Source organism: Urocitellus parryii, chromosome Y (assembly GCF_045843805.1).
Source record: "Urocitellus parryii isolate mUroPar1 chromosome Y, mUroPar1.hap1, whole genome shotgun sequence".
NCBI classification, from domain to species: domain Eukaryota; kingdom Metazoa; phylum Chordata; class Mammalia; order Rodentia; family Sciuridae; genus Urocitellus; species Urocitellus parryii.
Window position 1 is genome coordinate 25,539,251 of NC_135548.1, and position 14,458 is coordinate 25,553,708.

The following is a 14,458-nucleotide window of genomic DNA, read 5'->3' on the forward strand; positions in this document are numbered from 1 at the left end:
ATCAGATATAACTTTCCTGTGTTCATATATGAACACACGAACAGTGAAACTCCATATCATGTACAACCACAAAAATAGGAAGTTATACTCCAAATGTGTATGATATGTCAAAATACATTACATTGTCATGTATAACTAAAAAGAACAGATGAAAATTAAAAAAAAATCTATTCTGGAGGACTTGGTTACGTTTTTCTCCTGGAGTCTAATAAAGCACACGTGAAAGCATCATTTTGTTCTGGTCAGAAATAAATTTATGTTCCTTTAATTGAAGTACTCAGTATGTTCACTAGGACTCCTTTTGATGATACAGCAGAACACTTTCCTCATTCAAGCACAGCCACCATGATAAGTTGAGTTCTGATCTCAAAGGTTTGAGTAATTTATATCAATGCTCAAGAATAATTTTCGACCACATTGGTCCATGATCTAGATCAAGTGACTATCTGCAAAACTGAAGGACGTTCCAATGGGTTTGGCTGCTTTGCCATCTCTTGTTTGTTTTGTGGGAGGGGAATAAGGAATTCAGGTAAGAGTGAGATGAGAAAAACAGGGAGAGATCAAGTAGGTAGGCAAACACTGCTGTGAACATACTGCTCCTCAACCAAGCCATGCTCACACTGTTGAGATTTCCATCATTTTAAAGTAGAGTATCACAACACTAAAAAAAGAAATCTTTGACCATTAGATGTATTTTCCTGTCATTTAACACTTGGACATGCTGTAATCTTTTGGCTTTTTGTAAAATATAAATAATAAAGACACTGACTTTTCTTTGTGCTTCTGAGGCTAAATGATCCTCACCACTAGACAAGCAGCAATGCTGAACGTAATACGTTATTGAACAGGTTCAAGCCAATATCCACAAGAGGGTTGAAGATGCCATGGGAGATTAGCAGGAACAGCCTCCTTCCTTGACGCTTTGCCAGTTTTATGTCAATCATGTCTTCTCTGCTTCTGTCCTGTGTGCTTTCCATTCCAGGCAAAGCTGCTGCTTTACATTGTATCCTGCTTTTGCCTTGGTTGTAATAAATGTAACATTCAGCTCTTTGGCCTTCCTCTCTCCCTCCTCAATGGATACTTGGCTCTTGTTAGCAAGATCTATTTTATTTATTAGCATGATGATAACATCATTTCCTCCGGTTCTGACATCGATCCATTTTGTAGTTTGCTGGAATGAGTTAACATTTGTGTTATGGTAAACTACAGCTGCAGTAGTCCTCTCAGCTGTAACTGGAATGAGGCTACGCAAACGTCGCAGAGTGCCACAGCTGCAGCCTGATTGTTAGATACTTCAAAGAACATTGAATTTGATAAAAAGTCAACGCCAATTGTGGCCTGATCTGGTGATAAAGGATGTTTTCCCACGTTCCGCTCTTTTTTTTTTTTTTTTCACACCAGCTTGAACTTCTCAGTCTCCGCTGAGGTGGACTAGATGGAGTGAGAGGAGCTGCAGCCCGCTCAGGCCTCAGACCTACCTGACGTCGCAGATCCGGGGCGCACGCTCGCGGCAGCGGGCTCGCGCCCAGGTTGCCCGGCGCGCTCCAGAGGCTCGCGCTCTCAGCAGGTTGGGCCTAGGTGGGCGCAGCTGCGGGGGTCTTGGCGCTGCGGGTGAAAGGTCCCATGTGCGGCTGAGTCTCCGGCCCCAGCACTCTCCGACTCTCTCTCCCCTGAATCCATGCAGGGCGCTTAGGGAAGGGACTGTGCTAGCCTCGGGAACCCAAGCACACCCCTGGCTGTCTCCGACCTCGTGTTTCCCAGTGGCTGACCTAGTTGGGTGCTAGGCGACTGAACGGGGAGGGGGCGTTGGCTGCCTGCTGTGGGCAGTCCAGTGGCCCTCCAGCCTGGCTCCTTCGCCCCGCTCTATAGGGGACAAGAGAGTTCGACCTGGAAAGGTCACCTCCAGATGCACACCCAATCAGCAAGCTAGAGGCCTGCTGGCTTGTGAAATGAGCCCTCCTTCCATATTGGGCCTCTCCTGAGGGCTCATCCCTTTGGCCTTCTTGTTCTCAAACACAGAGATCCCCAGCCAGAAACCTCGCCTCCCCTCCTCTGTCTCTGCAGGTGTCAAAGGTGAACCAAATCCAATATTAGCTGAAGGTCCTCTTGTTGCCACCACAGCTCAGTCCACCAGTGGTGCCTGTGAACTTCACCCCACCATATTGAAATGCGGACCTCCCACAGCAGGACTGACTTCTCCCCTTTCTGTTGTTTGCACATGTCCCTCTTACTATATTGTAAATAGGCATTTGAGATTTATTTTAAAATATTAAATTTGCGATATTTAAAAAAAATATTGAATGCAAGTTGTTAGATTAAATCTAATATACAGCACTTTGTGTGAAAAATGTTGCTCATCTTATTCCTCATAAAACTTGTATGAGGTAAATACTATCAATATTCATTTTCTAGGCTTCTTCTTCTTTTTTAAATATATATAATGGTGGCTTTCAGGAGCTCAATTCATTCAATAAACTTTTATTGAGCATTGACTAATTGCCAGGTAACAGTCATGGATAGGTGATAAAAATTTTCCCAAGAACACAGGGCTAGTAGATAACAGAATATTTAACCAAGTAGTCTGGCTTTAGAACCTGTGCTCCTAATCATTGATGTATGTTTAATTTATACACAAGCATTATCTTACTTCTGTGTAATAATTCTATGAGAAAAATATACAGGTTGAATGGAGGAATAATCTGGAAGAACTTTCATAGGGCTTAAGCTTTTAACATGATGCCTGGCACTTAGTCAATGCTCAATAGAAGTTTATTGAATGAATTAAGTTGAGCTCCTGAAGGCCACCAATGGAGCTCCATTGGAGACGGAAAAAAAAAATCAATCCAAAACCAAGGCCTCCGTGTACAGTTAAACTTCTCCAATGATTACAATAACTAAGAAAAATCATCTGCTTTGGCCTGCAGGTAGAAGTATGTCACTGAAAGAGGAAAGAACAGTGATTAAGAATTGGAGTGAAAGGATCCTGGGAAGGAAGAAATAGACCATTGAGACCGGGTGTGTGTGTGTGTGTGTGTGTGTGTGTGTGTGTGTATATATATATATATATATATATATATATTATATATATATATATATATATATATATATGTATATATATGTCAAAACAATCTTTTTTTGTTTTCTGTTTGCCTCCCCTCCCCATAAAACCTTAAATACAAATTAATTTCTTACATTAGTGTCTTGCTAGATCTCTGTACTATTCTGATGGAGATGTACAGCTGTTTTCAACTAACATGTGTATGGGGTATTCTAATAGGATGAGCAGTCAAGGCACAGGGCCTCTAGATCAGTTGGTAAGTAGAAGTTTTTTTTTTCTTTTTTCTTTTTTCTATTTCATTAGATCATTCAAAGGGTCTTGAATTTACCTATAATGTGCTTTGCATTGAGCCTAAAAAAAAGTTTCTTGCATCTAGTTATAGCAAATTCCTATATCTATAGGAATTACTTTTATTAATAAGGCACAGCTCTTTTCTGTAAGTCACAATAACATTAGCCAGATCTCCAGATTCTCTTTCTTTGGCAACTAGAGAGTAGCCCTGCCTCCTGTGGCTCTGATGAGTTTATGGTACAGGTGTTTAGCCAGTGTTGGGAAAAGTTCACTCTTAATTATTTTAGCAACATCTGTTTCAATGAAGTACACAGCCAAACAATTCAGAACATCAGGGCTAATTTTTTCCTCCTTTCCTTCTTGTCTTTGGAATCAAAATGTCCTGAAATTTGATAATTTCCCTTGCAGTTTCAACAAAATATATTAATATTTTCTTTCTGGCTGTTATAAATAGGAGGTGCCACAAGAAATCAAATGCATGCTCTAAAGTAGATGGGCAAGGCATTTACTTCAGACAAGGGCAAGCTACAAAACCTGCTTAGCAGGCTCACCTGGGTAGGCAGTCTACCCACTACTTAAATAGCTAGCACTGTGCTGCCTTTTGTCCTGATGGGAGGACTTAGGGGTACAATGTAGCAATTGACTAATTCTAAAATTAGAGCAGGCAAAAGGGGAGGGACAGGATTAAAGTGGCTACAATTGTGTCTAATTAAGGCTGAAGACTGTATTCTGAAAATGAACCACCAGACTTTCTATTCTTACACATCCATGCTACAGAAATATCTGGGAGGGTGAGAAACACATCTGGAATCTGTCTTTTAAGTCTAGCTAAGTTAACAGAAGTATGCTGATTAATCTTCATTATGCACAATTTTTAGTTCTGTATTCCTTTCTACACTATATTTCAGCTTATTCAACATGTCATGCAGTTTGACAGTATGTTCACAAGATGGCACTATAAGTTTCTGTATTTATTATGAAGCAGGGACATTCAGTAGAATTCTAAAATTTATAGTTGTCATGTAAATTGTAGTTGAATATTAAAGGGATTATATTAGCACAAAACTATATGATGATCTCATTTTTTAAAAGAATTTTTAACTTCCTTTAACAAAGGAATAAGTGAAAATTCAGAATGAGCTCAGGAAAATTACGTTTTCACGTTTTCCTTGTTTTTAATGTGTACTAAATCAGGGAAACCTTCTCTTCTTTAGAATAATATGACTTGATATTTCCACTGTTTCGGAGATGTCAGACTTACATGGAGAAAAACCATTTTATTGTTACTAATAAATACAAAGTATCAGAATGCTTTTTTTTCCCCCCTCAGAAATTTACTATGGAGGTAAGTCACAGTAATGAATTCAAATTGAGTTCTTAGTACCAGCTATGAGCAAGACTATATAAAGAGCAGACACATTTCAAAAGAAGATCAAAATAAGGGAATTGATGGAGGAAATAAAAGAAAAAGTTAAGGGATGTATAATTATTTGAAGACTATTAGATATGCATTTCAAGTTACTCTATGTAACAATAGTAATAACAGTAAATATTCATTGAGCTTTTACTCCATGCTAGACATGATGATGGATTTTTTTTCTTTTAATAGGGATGAGTTTGGGCTGGGGATGTGGCTCAAGCGGTAGCGCGCTTGCCTGGCATGCATGGGGCACTGGGTTCGATCCTCAGCACCACATAAAAATAAAAAAAAAAATAAAGATGTTATGTCCACCGAAAACTAAAAAATAAATATTAAAACAATTCCCTCTCTCTCTCTCTCTCTCTCTTAAAAAAATGGGGATGAGTTCATTTAATTCTCGAAGACCTGTGAGATGGTGGCTGTGATTATGCACATTTTACATGGGAGGAACTGTTATTTAGAAAGGTCATTTGCTCATTCAACATTACCGAGTGGCCACTGTGTGACTTGAACATTTGAATGTGTCTGAGTTGGAATTTAGACCCAGAATCTGCTGAGATCGAAGTCCAAGACCCCTTTACTTAATCACAGAGGTATATGATGAACCCAGACTAATTACATCTTAAGATTGGGAGCCCTCTTGTCACAAAGTCATGAAAAGTTAATTTCTGTTTTACTATAAATTACTGAGATTTCTAAACTTATTTGGAATTCCTGCCGGTGCTCTGAACTCACCCATGCCTGGCTCTCCTTGACCAGATAACAACCCTCTCTAAAACCTTAGTGGTGCCTCATAAATCCTGGCTCCCCCTGACCAGATAATGACACTCTCTGGAACCTCAGCTGTGTCTCATAAATTCTGATGTTGGGATCTGAATTTACTCCCTACCTTGGACTAGCATGCCATGTAGATCATTAATCTGCTATCTGGCCTTGTATTATGTTTGCCAGAACCCTGCTAGATGTAAGTTCTCAAGACAACCCCCTTTGCAACTTTTTTGTGCTATAAAACCTTTTTCCTGGAGAGCTGGGGTGCTGATCTCTATCCTGGGTTTGGGAGAGACAGTCCTGGCCAACTCTTGTGAGCACAGTTCAAGCTTGCTTTAATTTGATTTAAAATTGGAGTTAGCTGTCTTTTCTTTGCATCATGCTTCAACAATATATGTAATCAATGTCTTATATAACCGTATCAGGCAACTACATAATGAAAAAGAGGGAAAAAATCCACTATAAAAGCTATAAACAGGGGGCTTGGGTTGTGGCTTAGTGGTAGTGTGCTTGCCAAGAAAGTGCTTGCCTGAGGCACTGGATTTGATCCTCAGTACCATATAGAGATAAATAAAAAAGATATGTGTCCATCTACAACTTAAAAAAATATATATTTTAAAAAGCTGTAAATGTTTAGAAATATCACCAAAAATAACTTTATTCTCACTCTATGTATTTCATGAAGTTTCTTTCAAGCTTCTTACACCAGGTTCAACTTTGCCAAAATATAATGTATACTTGAACTATATAACAATTCCACAGCCATTTCTAATATGTACTAGAGTAACAAATACTTGTGATAAAGATATAAAAGTCCTGGAATGACTTCCATTTAAGATGGTAGGAAGAGCAGAAGAAAACCTCTTTACTACTCTAACGAAAAGCATAGAAACCTTGGTAGAATGTTTTAAATTATTTTAATAGTATGTAGCTAATCCCAGGGAGTCTAAGAGCAAAAATGAACTAAAGCTTTAGTGCCCACAGGTCCCTGGGTACCCTAATTGGAACTTTCACACTTTATAGGGAACACCCTAACTAAAGTGAAAAGCCAAGAATTTCCCACCACAAGGCCAATACATTTAAATAAAGCCAGAGACAATGATCTGTCTGCAGATGTGGAGGAAATGATCCACATGGAAGGGTCAAATTTGTGCTGAGATGATAGCACCTAGTTTACACTATCCACAGGATGCAGAAATCTCAAACTAAAAGAACACATAGTTAACTCAAAACTTAATAAAGGCTTTGGGAAACCACTTCTAACAGAAACCTCCATATCCCAGGTGATACCGTTAGGAAAGATAACTCTTAGAGAAGAGGAACTTACAAGAATCTTTCTGACTGTGATAAATAAGAACAAAGCTATTCTTAGACACATAGTGAAATTGCAGGATAAAGTAATTAAGAATTATGAGAAAACCCGAGCATGGTGGCCCATTCCTGTAATCTCAGTAGCTCAGGAGGCTGAGGAAGAAGATCAAAATTCCAAGGCCAACCTCAGTAACTCAGTGTGGCCCTGTCTCAAAATGAAATAGGGTTTGGGATATGGCTCAGTGGCAAAGCACCTCTGCATTCAATTCCCAGTATAAAAATGTAAATGAAAATAAAAAAATCACAAGAAAGTCTTGGAAGTATCCAGAGAAAAGACAGCTTTGCTTTCAAAATATACGATCAATGACTTTTCTTCAGCAAAGTGCTAAGAGACATTATGTAATCTAAACTAAATTTATTCTAAATTAAAGGATATTTTGCTTCCAGATAAAGATACCTCCAGATTTTTTTTAAAATAACATCTTAAAGAAGCATAAGTTGGACAACAGTTCCCTGTGGTGAGCCGTTTCTGTGAACTGTGGCCGCCATTACAAGATGGCGCTGGTTTCCCCTGTAGTCTGTGACAAACAACTCCTTATCAGAATGAGTTGGCACGCTGTGACTTGGCACCCTATGAGAAAAGTCCACGTGGCAGTTGTGCATTGGGGCTTTATCTGCTTTATTAAGGCTGGGGCACACGGGAGTAGTAGTAGTGGCAGTAGTAGTAGCAGTAGTAGTAGTGGCAGTAGGAGTAGCAGTAGAAGTAGTACTAGGAGTAGCAGTAGAAGCTAAAAGACATGTCAATACAAAGGCCTGAATAAACAGCTGAAAGAAGAAAAAGTATCAAGGACCTGAATAAACTGCTGAGAGAAGATTCCCGAGTTGCGTCTTCCTTGCGGGCAAGGGGTCGCGACAGTTCCCTCTTGCACAGCATGGTTTTATTTTGAGTAGAAAAGTTGCTCAAAATGGAGGTGAAAACTAATGAGTACAGCAAAGCCCACTTCATGTTAGGGGAATCTTTAACAGGTCAGGTAGTGAGAAGTACCTTATCTTGTACTGTCTTCTCCACTAAGAGAATGTTAGTTTTCTTTCTGAGAATATTCCTGTTATGTAAAAGAAAAAAAATAGGTTTAAATAACTACCTTTGTTTCAGAAAGATTGTGAGTGAGGGGGCTTTACAATTTCAGAGATGAAAATGTTGACAATAAAAGTTGTCCTTTAAAAGTTTTATGTACAGCCATAAATCCCAACCCCCAGTTGCCATGTGTGTCCTATGAATGGGAGCAGATTAGGGAAGTGAAACCTGGCATTTTAACTTTGGGCTAAGTCAATTCTTCCTTTGACTTTCTTTCTTTCTTTCTTTCTTTCTTTCTTTCTTTCTTTCTTTCTTTCTTTCTTTCTTTCTTTCTTTCTTTCTCAGTACTGGACATTGAACTCAGGGTACTCAACCACTGAGCAACATCCCCAGCCCTATATTGTATTTTATTTAGAGTCAGGATCTCACTGAGTTGCTTAGCATCTCACTTTTGCTGAGGTTGGCTTTGAACTTGTGATCTTCCTGCCTCAGCCTCCTGAGCTGCTGGGATTATAGGTGTGCACCACTGTTCCCAGCTTCAGGTAAGCCTCTTCTTCCCTGTGTAGGTCTGTCTGGTGTGAGTTTGGCATCTCTGGGCTCCACCCACTAATTGCCAGTAAATCTCCCACCCACACTAATTATTTTGACAGCTAAAAACTCCCCCGTATTTTTTAAATTTTTTTTATTTGTTTTAATTAGTTACACATGACAGTACAATGACCTTGACACTCATGTTATGGCAGAGAGGCCTGCACTCCTGAGATCCCACACTGCTTCTGTTTCCTTGTAAATCGACAAATCCTTCAGCTTATTCTTACTTCTGAGTCCTGGCCAAGTAACAGAGAAGACTACAGAATGCTGTGTAAACCTAGAGAAACGATGACAATTCCTGGGGCCATAGAGGCTGTCATGGACTATCTTTAAGGGTACATGAAAAACCTAAGAGTCATAGGGCAGCTGAGGTGTAGAAGCTGAAATAGGTCCACAGTGGTTAGTACCTTGCTTGCTTTATAGGAGAGGATGGGGCCTGCGGCTATAGAGATGGGTAAAGGCCTGTTTACAAATCTGCACTATGAGAAGTCTTAATTTCATGTAGTAACAAATTTAGAGAAAGTAAATAATCTACTAGGAAAAATGGGACAGGTATGCTAAAATGCCTTTCTTATCACTCTGGCCTCACCACTGCTGGTGAGGATGCAGAGAAAGGAGGACCCTCATATACAGTTAGAAGGATTGCAGTTTAGTATAGTCACAGTGGAAAACAGTATGAGTGTTCCTCAAAAAACTAGAAATTGAACTACCATATGATCTAGCAATCCCACTACTGGGTGGGTATCCAAAGAAACTGGAATCAGTATGTAGAAAGACCTATGTGCTCACATGTTTATGCAGCACTATTCAGAATAGCCAAGAGATGGAATCAACCTTGCTTTCCAACTACTGAGGAACTGGTAAAGAAAATATAGTAAACATACACAATGGAACATTATCCAGCCATAGAATAGAATGGAATTTTGTCCTTTGAAGCAACATGGATGGAATTGTAAGACATGATATTAATTGAAATAAGTCATACACAGAAAGACAAATACCACATGTTCTCACACGGGAAACTAAAAAGATGAACTCATAAAAGTTGAGAGTAGAATAATGGGTCCCAAAGCCTGGGAAGGGAGTTGGGGAAAATGGAGAGAGGATGGTGGATGGGTACAAGTGGTACATTGGATAGGAGAAATAAATTGTAATGTTCTATAGCACAGCAGGAAAACTATGATTGACAATAGTTAACTGAACATTTCAAAATAGCTAGTAGGGAGGATTTTGGATGTTCCCAACACAAAGAAATAATAAATGTCTAAGATGATAGACATGCTAATAATCTTGATCTAATCATCACACACATGACATGAAAGTTCACACTTAACCTATAAATATGTACATTTACTATGTGTCAGTTAAAAATAAAAATATACTTAAAAAATGAAATCCAGAGAAAGTAAAAATTTTTAGATATGGAAAATGCTATGATCCACATGCTTGTGTTCTCTTAAAATTAACGTGATAGAGATTAAATAATCCACTATTGAATGAAAATGGATAGCTGAAGAAATCAAGGATGAAATTTTTAAAAAAAGTGCTTAGAGGTAAATGAGAATAGCAATATAACATCAAAATCTCTGGGATAATAGGAAAGCAGTTCCATTGAGCTCACTTATTAAAAAAATAGAAAGTCACCAAGTAAATAATCTTACATCTTAAAGCCCTAGAAAAAGAAGAAAAAAAAATCAACATCAAAAGCAATAGAAGAGAGTATAAAATAAAAATCAGATCCCAAATCAATGAAATTGGATTGAAAATTCAAATAATCAACAAAACACAAAGTTGGTTCTTTGAATAAATAAATAAAATCGATAAACCCTTATCTGCACTAATGAAGACAAAGAGAAAACTCAATAAATTCATGTTGCAAAAGGAAATATCATGAGGCACACTGCTGAAATACAATAATGAGAAACTATTTTGAAAATTTATACTTATAAAATAGAAAATCTTGAAGACATCAACACATTTTTTGAGACAGATGACCTACCCAAACTGAATCAGGAGGACATAGAAAATTTAAACAGATAAATTTCAAGGAATGAAATTGGAGATGCCATAAAGAGCCAAACAACAAAGAAAATCCCAGAATAGATAAATTCTCAGGCAAGTTCTACCAGACCCTCAAAGAAGGGCTAACACTAATCCTTCTCAAATTATTTCATGCAATAGAAAATTAGGGGGGTTGGGGTTGTGTCTCAGTGGTAGAATGCTTGCCTAGCACGTGTGAGGCACTGGGTTTGATTCCCAGGACCACATAAAATAAATAAATAAATAAAGATATTAAAAATAAATAAATAAATATAATTTATTTATTATAAGTTGTATTTATTTATTTATTATATCCCAAAATACTAGAAATATATATATATTTAAGTAGGGAACTATTCCAAACTCATTCTATGAAGCTGGTATAACCCTGATACCAAAATCAGACACAGACATATCAGTGAAAGAAAATTTCAGACCAATATATTCAATGGACATAGATGCAAAATATCTAAATAAAATGCTGGCAAATTGCACACAAAAACATATTAGAAGATAGTGCACCATGCTCAAGTGGATTTCGTTCCAGGGATGCAAGATTGGTTTAACATACAGAAATAAATGGACATAATTCATTACATATATAAACTCAAAGATAAGAATCACATGATTATCTTAATAGATGTAGAAATAACACTTGACAAATAATAACATCCATTTATGTTCAAAATACTAGAAAAACTAGGGATAGTAGGAACATCTCAACCTTGTAAAAGTTATATGTGTTAAATCCAAGGTCAACATCATTCTAAATGAAGAAAAATTGAAAACATTCCTTCTAAAAACTGGAACAAAGCAGGGATGCCCTATTTCATCATTTCTATTCAAGATAGTCCTGGAACTATAACCAGAGCAATTAGGCAAAAGCAAGAAATTAAAATAATATGAATAGGAAAACAAAAATTATATCCCTATTTGCTGAAGACATGATTCTATATTTAGAAAATCCCAAAACTCTACTAGAAAACTTATATAAATCATAAATGAATTAAGCAAAGCAACAGGATATAAATTTAACACCCAGAACTCATTTATATTCCTATACACCAATGATGAATCAGCTGAAAGGGAAATTAGGAAAACTATCGCATTCACAATAGCATCCAAAGAAATAAAAATCCTGGGAATTAATCTAACAAAAGAGGTGGAATGCCTCTACACCCACAGGTATTATTACCATGCTATATGGTGTCTTAGGGATTAGAGGGTTTTGTTAGAGTATCAGTACGTGAGTAAAATGCTGCCATCCTTTTGACACCAATTATTCAAAGTTGGAAGAAAAAGAAATTGAATACTTTGGTTATAGACACATTGTAGTCCTTCAAAGCAAAAAGTTACTACAGAATTTTAGACTGAAAATGAGAAGTATATTGAAGTTCCATATAAAGTTTAATTTTTAAACAAGTAAATATGAGTCTCCATGACCCACAAAAGCAAAAAATATAAATAAATAAATAAATAAATAAATAAATAAGTAAATCTGAGTCCTTCCTTATTTCTATTCTGAAAATAGACAAAGTTGTGGAGGTCCAAAAGGGAGATGAGCACTGGGGGTTATGGCCAGGCATTACTTGCTCTGATGCCCCAAGGAGGCATGGAAAGAAAATTTGAAAGAGCAGATAAAATAAGAGGGTGGCTGCAGCTGGGTTTTTGTCCACAAGTACAAAAAATTCTTGGTGGTGACCTTTCGGACTCCCAAATAGCCTGTTTGGTGATTGGTAGTTGTGGCTGTGGTCTTCAGATATTGGTTCTTTGATTTGGGTTTTTTATTTTGTCTTGCTTTTGATTTGTTGTTGGTTCTGCTATTTATTTATTTATGTTTCAGCTAACATCCTTAGTTGGTGTTCCTCCTTAAGATGTATAGCCAGAGTAGTCAACTAGTGTAGTGTTGCAGGGGCCCTGCTCTTGAAAGAAGGCAGTCTTCAGGGACCATTGTGAGTTCCTGAGGGTCATTGGGCATGGCTGGTTTGTCTAGATAAAACTAGCCTGCCATTGCCTCACTGGGACATAGGTGGCAGTGAATGTCAGGAGGAAGGTAGCACAGAACTTCCCAGTCTTCTCTGAACCGAATATGATGAAGAGCCTGGAGCATCCCAATGTGATTCAGTGATTTCATGTCGTTGAGACCCAGAAAAATATTCACAAAATGATGGAGCATGCAGGTGGGGGACAGCTACTTGATGGTTTCTTTTTTTTTTTTTTTTCTGGTTGTCATGCAGAAGAAAAAGGTCTGGAGATGTTTCCAGCAGATTTTTTTTTTGTACTTGTGGACAAAAACCCATGGGATACTGCCATGACAAAGGCATCATGCACTGGGACCTGAAGCCTGAGAACATAATGGTGGATATCAAAGGCAACATCAAACTCAGCGACTTTTGTCCCCTGTAATGTGACCTAGGGCATTTCATGGCCTGTTAAAAAAAAAAAAAAGTGATGATGCTCAGACTTTCTTCTTTAAGGTTTTCTGTGAGAACTGCAAGAATGTATGCAAGCACCTGTCACATAGGAAATGCTCAGTAACACTGGGTTCTCTCTCCTATAGTGGATAAGTGAGAGTACAAGCTTAAGGAAGTTCAGAGAGTAGAGGAAGGGGAAAGAAGTCTAGGGCAGAAGTATTGGGTTTACATTGGGCACAATCATAAAGACTTCTGGGGCACTCTCACACCTTGTCTCTGAATTAGTCCTGAGGCAATGCATGAGCGCTCCCTAGTGGACATGTGGAACACGGGCGTCATTCTGTATTTTATGTTGACAGGAAGGCGCCCATTTATGGGATCCACCATTCAGGAATTGATGAAATAGATTGTGCTTGCAATATACAGTGTCCTTCACCATGTTCTTGTAGAAGCATGAAGGTTCATTCACCAAATACTGACCTGGACCCCAGGAAGTGACCCACAGCCAAACAAATCCTTCAGCACCCATGGCTGATGCAGGGTGAGCAGTATTTACCACATTGTTGTACTAAGGTGCTCCCCAAACAACCAGACCTGAAAATAATGACCAATCCTGTTTGATATGGGTTATGATCCATATAAGACCTGGGTGTCTCTGGCTAAGAGAAAGTTCAATATGGCCATGACTATGTACCTGATTGGCACCAGAAAAGCCAGGGGGCAGGCTGTATATTCTAGAGGAAGCCTGTGCCTCTAAGGGTTCAACCTCCTCCATGTCCTGTGCATCTTTCCAGTTTCTCTGTCCTTCCAAAGAGGAGTCCCAGTGAGCCTTCCCTTCATACCTTCCTCTTGTTCTGTGAACATCAGGAGGCCACTCAGGGCAGAAGACCATCAGAAGGGCTAGCCTGCCTGCCATTCATATCTGGTTCCAGCCCGTAAGAACCCCACACTTGATTCAGCCTCCCAGCCTGATTGTGGGCAACCTTATACCAACAGAAAGCATTGGAAAGGGTTGACAAGGAGGATTGCTACCTGTGTTCAACAACTGAGCTGTTGTATGCCACTTGTCAGCAGTAAGGTGATTCCCAGGAAAGAGGGAAGAAATGTGACAGATTCATAAATAGTGTGGTTCTAATGAAGGGGAGAGCTGAACCAGACAAACCAGTGGACAGACCTTGTGCTCTGTGGAGCCTGACATCTGGTATGGGCATGGGCCATGTAGTCTCTGAACAGTTCCAGGGGCAAGATTTGCAAACTACCTCAGATTTCTCTGCAAGGGTTCCAGCCAAGAGCACTTCTGGATCCACTAGGACATCAGGAGTCTCCTCTGCCCTCACCTGTGAAAGATATCAGAGACTGTTCTCTCTGGGACACTCCCCCCTGCCCTGCTCCTTTGTCCTTTCTCCCATTCTTCTGAGATGTTTCTTAATAAATTTGTTTTAAACAAATTATATAATAAGTTATTGTTAAAAAGATTAAAAATAGGCTGA

The 14,458-nt window shown here is 38.6% G+C and overlaps 1 pseudogene; it reads right to left on the reverse strand.

The window, feature by feature from the left end:
* Positions 1 to 850: 850 nt before the first annotated feature.
* Positions 851 to 13,884, reverse strand: LOC144250988 (ras-related protein Rab-6D-like; annotated as a pseudogene).
* Positions 13,885 to 14,458: the final 574 nt, after the last annotated feature.